Source organism: Hypanus sabinus, chromosome 22 (assembly GCF_030144855.1).
Source record: "Hypanus sabinus isolate sHypSab1 chromosome 22, sHypSab1.hap1, whole genome shotgun sequence".
Lineage (NCBI taxonomy): Eukaryota > Metazoa > Chordata > Chondrichthyes > Myliobatiformes > Dasyatidae > Hypanus > Hypanus sabinus.
Window position 1 is genome coordinate 28,740,240 of NC_082727.1, and position 7,046 is coordinate 28,747,285.

The window sequence follows — 7,046 nt, forward strand, 5'->3', positions numbered from 1 at the left end:
ATCTAAAGCTCACCAGTTTCCTCTTTGCATACCACAATGCAGTACACTCGATGACCAGCAACTCACCGGCTATGCTGCTCCTGGGTCGTCCCTTGCACTAATGCTTGGATCTCCTCAAGCCCAATCTTAGAAACAGTATGCAAGACAAACAGCAGAGGCATATTGAGGGCTCCTCAAACAAGGAGATTCGATGTTTCACTCCTGGACAAGCAGTCCTGTTGAGCAACTACAGGGAGGGTAGTTGGAAAGCTTAAGGACAGAACTGGACCACTCTCCTATACAGTGGAGATTGCATCTGATATCATCTGGAGACGATACATCGATCAGTTGAGGAGAGCTGAGTTAATTATTAGAGAGAAAGGTGCCCAGAGCTGTCAGAACCACTTCCTGCAGTCCCATAGTCAACTTCTAAAAGCATCCCAGAGGAAGCCCCAGAAGCTGAGATAGTTTCACAACCAGAAATTTCACCTGTCATTCAGAGTGATCCCCCCACCACCGTCAGGAAAGACTTCATCTCACAAGAGTAAGAAATCCTCCATAGTGATTAAATCTTTGGGCCTGAATGGGATCATTTAAAATGTACTATTTCTTTAGTTATATACTATATAACTAAAGAAATGACACATTACATATTTGATTTGAGATACATTCTATGAGTTGGAGTCTATAGATAAGCAGGGAGTAGTGTAGTGTATTTAATATTACAGTAATATTAGAGAGACAGAGAATGCTGGGGGAGCATTTTTTGTGACAAACACAGAGGTGGGTCGAGGTCTTTTCCAGTGCAAGATGGAGAGAGAAGGAGCTCGAGAGAATTGGCCGGTTGGATTCGATCCAGCGGGAATGTGATATCCAATGGAGCCAAAAGGGGATCTTTTACCAGGAAGTGGTGAATAGGAGTTGGTGCAGTATGTATCTTAAAAACAATGGCTTCGGGAAGAGTTAAGCTCCACTGTGCACATGCAGCTGTTGAAGTATAATGGGCCCATTATGTTTTCTTTCTTTCCTTTAATAATTGTTTGCTTAAGTTAACACTTAAATATATTTCCTATAATTGCATGCAGTGTATGATCTCTTATTTCTTGTCGATGTACAATCGCTGGGGAAGTAAATCACATGGTATTCACACAAACGGGGGTTCGGGTGGGCAAGGCGTCCCGACCACACGGATTTGGTGGGACCAAAGTCGTATAACCCTAGATGTATGAAACATGAGAACGGTGGGTTTCTTTACGCAAGGTCCAGTGGTTGTGAATGAGAATTAACAAGGTACATCTCCAGAGATGCCCAGTTACAGGAGTTTCCCAGGCATCTCAACGTTTGTTCTATATTCTGGTTCACCTGCACCATCTGGCCATTGGGATGCGGATGAAATCCAGAGGAAAGACTCGCTATAGCCCGGATCAGCGTACAGAACGCTCTCCAAAAGCGTGACGCGAAGTGTGGACCCCGATCCCTCATTATTTCCACCAGAAATTCATGAACCCTGAAGACTTTTTGCAGGACCATCTCAGCCATCTTTGCCACTGACAGTAGTTTGTCCAATGCGATGAATTCACAGGCTTTCAAAAAACAATCTACAATCACCATGATAATGGCCTTTCCCTTGAAAGGCAGAAGACCTGTGACAAAGTGCATGGAGATGTGTGCCCATGGTCTGTCCGGAACAGTAGAGGGTGTCCTTGCATCTGGGTTCAGAGTTTCTTGTTCCAAGCACACACCTTGCAGGCCTGCATATATTGCCAGACTTCTTCAGCCATTTCAGGCCACTGATATCATCTCTCCATGAACCCGAGTATTCTGGCAACCCCTGGGTGAGGGGTCATTCTAGAAGCACAGCCCTATTGAAGTACCTTAGACCTTACAGAACTTGGGACGAACAGATGACCTGGAGGACCATTCTTGGGAATCACCCATTGCGCCTGGCCTTGCGGATAAGTGTGTAGATTGCCCAACAAATGGGCACAATGGAGGTAGGCTGCCCCTCTCTTTTGGGTTTCTCAAACTGATGAGACAAGGCATCTGGTTTTTGATTCTTTGACCCTGATCGATAAGTCAAAACAAAACTCAACTGGTTAAAGAAATGAGACCACCTGGCCTGCCTGGAATTCAGTCCTTTGGCCCCCTGATTATAAACTAGGTTTTTGTGATCTGTCCATACTATAAAGGAGTTCTTGGCCCTCTCAAGCCAGTGACGCCATTCCTCCGATGCCTACTTTACTGCGTGCCGTTCTCTATTTCCAACGTCATAGTTCACCTCTGCGGGGGGATAGACGCCTGGAGGAGAATGGTTAGGATTCAAGTGCTGGAGTGTCAGAGACTGGAATCAAGACACAACATGAGACTAAGTTAGATGCTAGGCAAGAATCCAAGTTAAGCTGACGATTGAGTACTGAACCTCCGTTCAGGTGCTCTTTAAATATTAAAATCCTGGTGCCAATTAGCAGGGCGGACTGAATCTTTAAAGAGTACGTGCCAGCTGTCCAGAGCATCTAAACCCCAGAGGCTGGCGTGGTCAGATGTATATTGTAACAAAACTAGATAAACAAGTTATCCTGCATATTTGTGATTTTCTTTTGATTAATAGCTGGAGATACAAAATATATCAGGAGAGTTTTAGGCCAAAGAGCACGTCCTCAGAATGGAAGGATGTCCCTTCAGAATGGAGATGAGGAGGGATTTCTTTAGCCAGAGGGTGGTGAATCTGTGGAATTCATTACTATGGACAGCTGTGGCGACCAAGTCATTGGGTATACTTAAAGCAGAGGTTGATCAGCAATTTCCACTGTATCACAATATAAAGGACGTGACATTTGTGCAAGTTGATGAACAACTTGCCTACATTGCAACTGTCTCCACTGTGTAAAAATACTTTATAGGCTGACCAACATAACTACTTTATTCCTAAGAACTATAAACAAAGACTGTTGGTTTTTATCAGTTGAACTAGCTCAGACTTGTCTACTTAATTGACTTCTTACATTCCAGTGATGCAATTCCAACAACCACAAGTGGGAAGGTGGCCCAGAGCATTGAGAGTGAGTGCCTGTATATGGGACAAGCACATGGGGAACAATGGATTTTGTTATTGTGGTAGGTGTCAGTAGTGGTGTATTCTTGGGAATGGATCCTGCCACCTCCTTATCATAAGGACATAGAGAAAAATCAAAAGCTTGTCAAACTTGCATCTATTTCTATATAAACACCTATGGCCAACGATGAGAGGAATGCATAAGACCGCTAGAGATTGCTGAGTCTGTTTGGGGTTTTAGAGAGGTGTGAAGCAGGACAGAAGTTTACTCATGGTATTATTTGTCTCGTAATCCACATACCTGGATGGAGGATCAGGCCTTGTACTCAAACACCACAAGTACCTGGGGTACTGGAGTCCTGTCCTGGAGTTGGAGGACTATCTGTGTGTGTGGGTGAGTGGGAGGAAACGGGCTTGTTTTGCTGGTGTTGTTTGTCACTTGTTGTGTACTGTGTTGTTCTGCTGAACGTTGTCGGCATGCAATGCTGGCGTCAGAATGAATGGTGACACTTGCAGGCTGCCCCCAGCAACTCTCTCGGCTATGTTGGTCGTTGAGGCTCACGGCACATTTAACTGTCTGTTTTGATGCGCATGCAATTAATCTGAATTTGAATCTGATTAGCTTCAGTTAATCAATTAAAATGAAAACAGCAGAAGTAACTAACATCAGTAAAGGTGGGGATGAGACATCTAGATTATTGAAAGGATGGATTTGATTCATTAATGAGTTTTAAGGAACAAAATCTAAAACCCTTGTCCTTTAAAGTAAACATCTGGCTTACAGAAAGATGTGACACACCGGTCAGACTGGGCATGTACTCCACTCCTGAAGAGAAAAAAAGGAGGAAAACTGTTCAACCAAGTTGACACTATCGCATATAGTCTGTCTGCTCTGTATTTTACATTCTTTCATCTTCATTCTTTCATCTATTTTTCATTCTCAAACTGGACAACCTTGTCTGCAGCTTATTCCCAAGGTCACCCCAGTTTAACCTTCTCAGAGTTGACCCCCCCTTCACCCTCCCTGAAGGTTAACAAGCTTCATTTGCCTCCTTCCCAGCTCTGCTGATGTATCTTCGACCTGAAATGATAGCTCTGCTTCTCTCCCCACAGAGGCAGCCTGACATGATGAATATTTGGAGTAATTTCTGTTTTTATTTGAGATTTCCAGAATTTGCAGTCTTCTTATTATTTCCTTCATTCTTTGTTTGACTAAAGCTGCTCAAGATTAGGTCCCTTTACTTTTTTGCATCATTTTTATTGTAGCTCCTTCACTGCATTTAGCCCGTAGCCAAAGGCTGCAAGTGCAAGGGCTCTCCCCACACCTATGAAGTTAAGTTTTTCTGTTCTTATTTGGATAAAGAGCAAATATGTGTCTCCTTTTGCGCACCTTAAAAATCAGAAAGCTGATTGAATGTAAAATCAACCTTTTTTTTGGTAACTTACAAAGTTTAATAATTGTTCAGTGATTAAATAACTGCAGCTAGGTCACAGAGAACTATAGGGCCTTCTCTTCAAATAGCAACCTCTACTGAAAGAATGGATGTATAAACAGCACAGGGTCAATGCTCAGGCATCCCTTACTCAATAAACTGCTCTATCCAGACAATGGGTCTGAAGTTGCTGAAGAACAAAGAGCTGCTATTAAGGCAGCTGCGAACCAGGCCTCATTTTCTTCCTGAAAATAGAGTGCAGTGTACATGCCAGCATAGAAAACCAACAAAAACTGATGTGCAGCATTAAATAAAAGCCATAGACATGCTGATGGCTGCACAAGAGTCCTGAACAAAAGTCTATTGTGAAAACAAGCCATTACATTGGAAGTACCGTGGGCCATCAGTTTGTAATGCCAATGTGAAATCATAGGTCATGCTCTTAAGTACCAGATTTTAAAGGGAAACATCAGTTACTGGCACCGGATTTATTTTCTGGGGGAAGGAGACAATAATTGGGAATCTCCTTTCCAAAATGTTAACTCTTTATTTCAAGTATTTTCCAGAAAATTAGATATTTTTTAAAATGGAGGGATTGCTGTTTTGTGAAATGAAGTTTAAAAGTGGTTATCCTGTTGTTTTTGGTGACAAGTTTCTTTCAGTGGCAATAGATACTTTATGATTGAGAGGTGAAAGTAATGTCACTTGTTTGAAAGATTTTATTAATTTATTCTTTTATTTATTTTGTTTGTTTGATAAAAACAAAGTCTAGCCAATGTGAAAGGCAATATTTGCATGTTTTAAAGTTTCCAGTCAAACACCATCTCCAAATATAACTACCTCTAACAACAATGCAGAATCAGAATCAGAATCACCTTTAGTAACACTTACATATCTCAGGAAAGTTGTGGTTTTGTGGCAGCAGTACAGTGCAAGGCATAAAATATACTATGAATGACAACAATAAGAGCAATAACGAGGTAGTGTTTGTGGGTTTGTGAACCGTTCGGAAATCTGAAGGAGAGAAAAAGAAATTGTTTCTAAAACATTGACTATGGGTCTTCAGACTCCTGCATCTCCTCCCTGCTGGTGGTAATAATAAGGGGGCATGTCCTAGATGGACATGAAAGTCACCTTCTTGAGGCACTAGCATTTGAAGACATCTTTGATAGTGGACAGCCTCAGAGTAGAAGGATGTTCCTTTGGAATAGAGATGAGGAGGAATTTCTTTAGCTAAAGAGTGGTGAATCTGTGGAATTCATTGCCACAGACAGCTGTGGAGATCATATCATTGAGTATATTTAAAGCAGAAGTTGACTGTTTCTTGATTAGTAAGGGTGTCAAGTGGGGAGACAGCAGGATAATGGGGTTGGGAGGAATAATAAGTCAGCCCATGATCAGACTCAATGGGTCAAACGGCCTAATTCTCTTCCTATGTCTTATGGTCTTGTGGTTTTGTGGTGGGAAGGGTTGTGCCGGTTTTGGAGCTGGCTAAGTCTATTACCCTCCTCAGCCTCTTGCAATCCTGTGCATTGGACACTCCACACAAACCAGATAGAATGCTCTCCACTGTACATGCCAAATATCCTCGTACTCCTAATGAAGCATTGCCATCAGCATGCCACCTTCATGCTGGAATTGATGTGTTGGATCCTGGATAGGTGTTGATGTCCAGGAACTTGAAGCTGCTCATCCTTTCCACCACTGGCTCCTCAATGAGAACTCGTGTGCGTTCTCCCAACTTCCTCTTCCTGAAGTCCACAATCAATTCCTTGGCGTTGCTGACACTGGGGTGCAAGGTTGTGTCGTGACACCACTCAACAGGCTGAACTATTTTGCTCCTGATCATTGCCATCTGTGATTCTGCCAACAGCAATGGTGTCGTCAGCGATCTTATAGCTGTACCTGGCGACACATTCATGGGTGTAGAGGGAGCAGAGCATTGGGTTAAACACACATCCTTGAGGTGTGCCTGTGTTGTTTACCAATGAAGAAGAGGTCTTATTACTGATTCACATTGACTCTGCTCTCCAAATGAGGAAGTTAAGGATCCAGTTGCAGAGGAAGGTATGGAAGCCCAGGTTTTGAAGTATTTTGATTAGTACTGGGAGGATTATGACTTTGAACACTGGGCTGTAATCTTTTGTTAACCAAAATAAACTTCATTCTTAATAAAAGTTATTCACAAGAATAAATCATGCATTGTCTTTTCATTCTTATATTCATTGACAATGTATTATTGTTAAATTACTTTGTTTAAAACCAATGCCACCATCACCATTCATGTGACCCCTGGGTTGGTTCACTAACACAATAAGTGGGGGCTTCCTCACCCAACCTCACCCCTCCCTGTCCAGTAATGGAAGAACACTACTGTGTTCTTACTACTAACTCCCTTATGGTGGCTGCACTAAGCTTCGTTGCATCCCTCAGCACATATTCCTGCGGCCTGGAATGTGCAAGCCAGCAGCATTCCTTTACGCTGAGCTTTAATTGACAACTAGCAGTCTGACGTATCTGTTGCTGTTGTCCAGTTGCTCCAAAGCTGAGTAGAGAGCCAGTGAGATTGTGTCCACTCTACA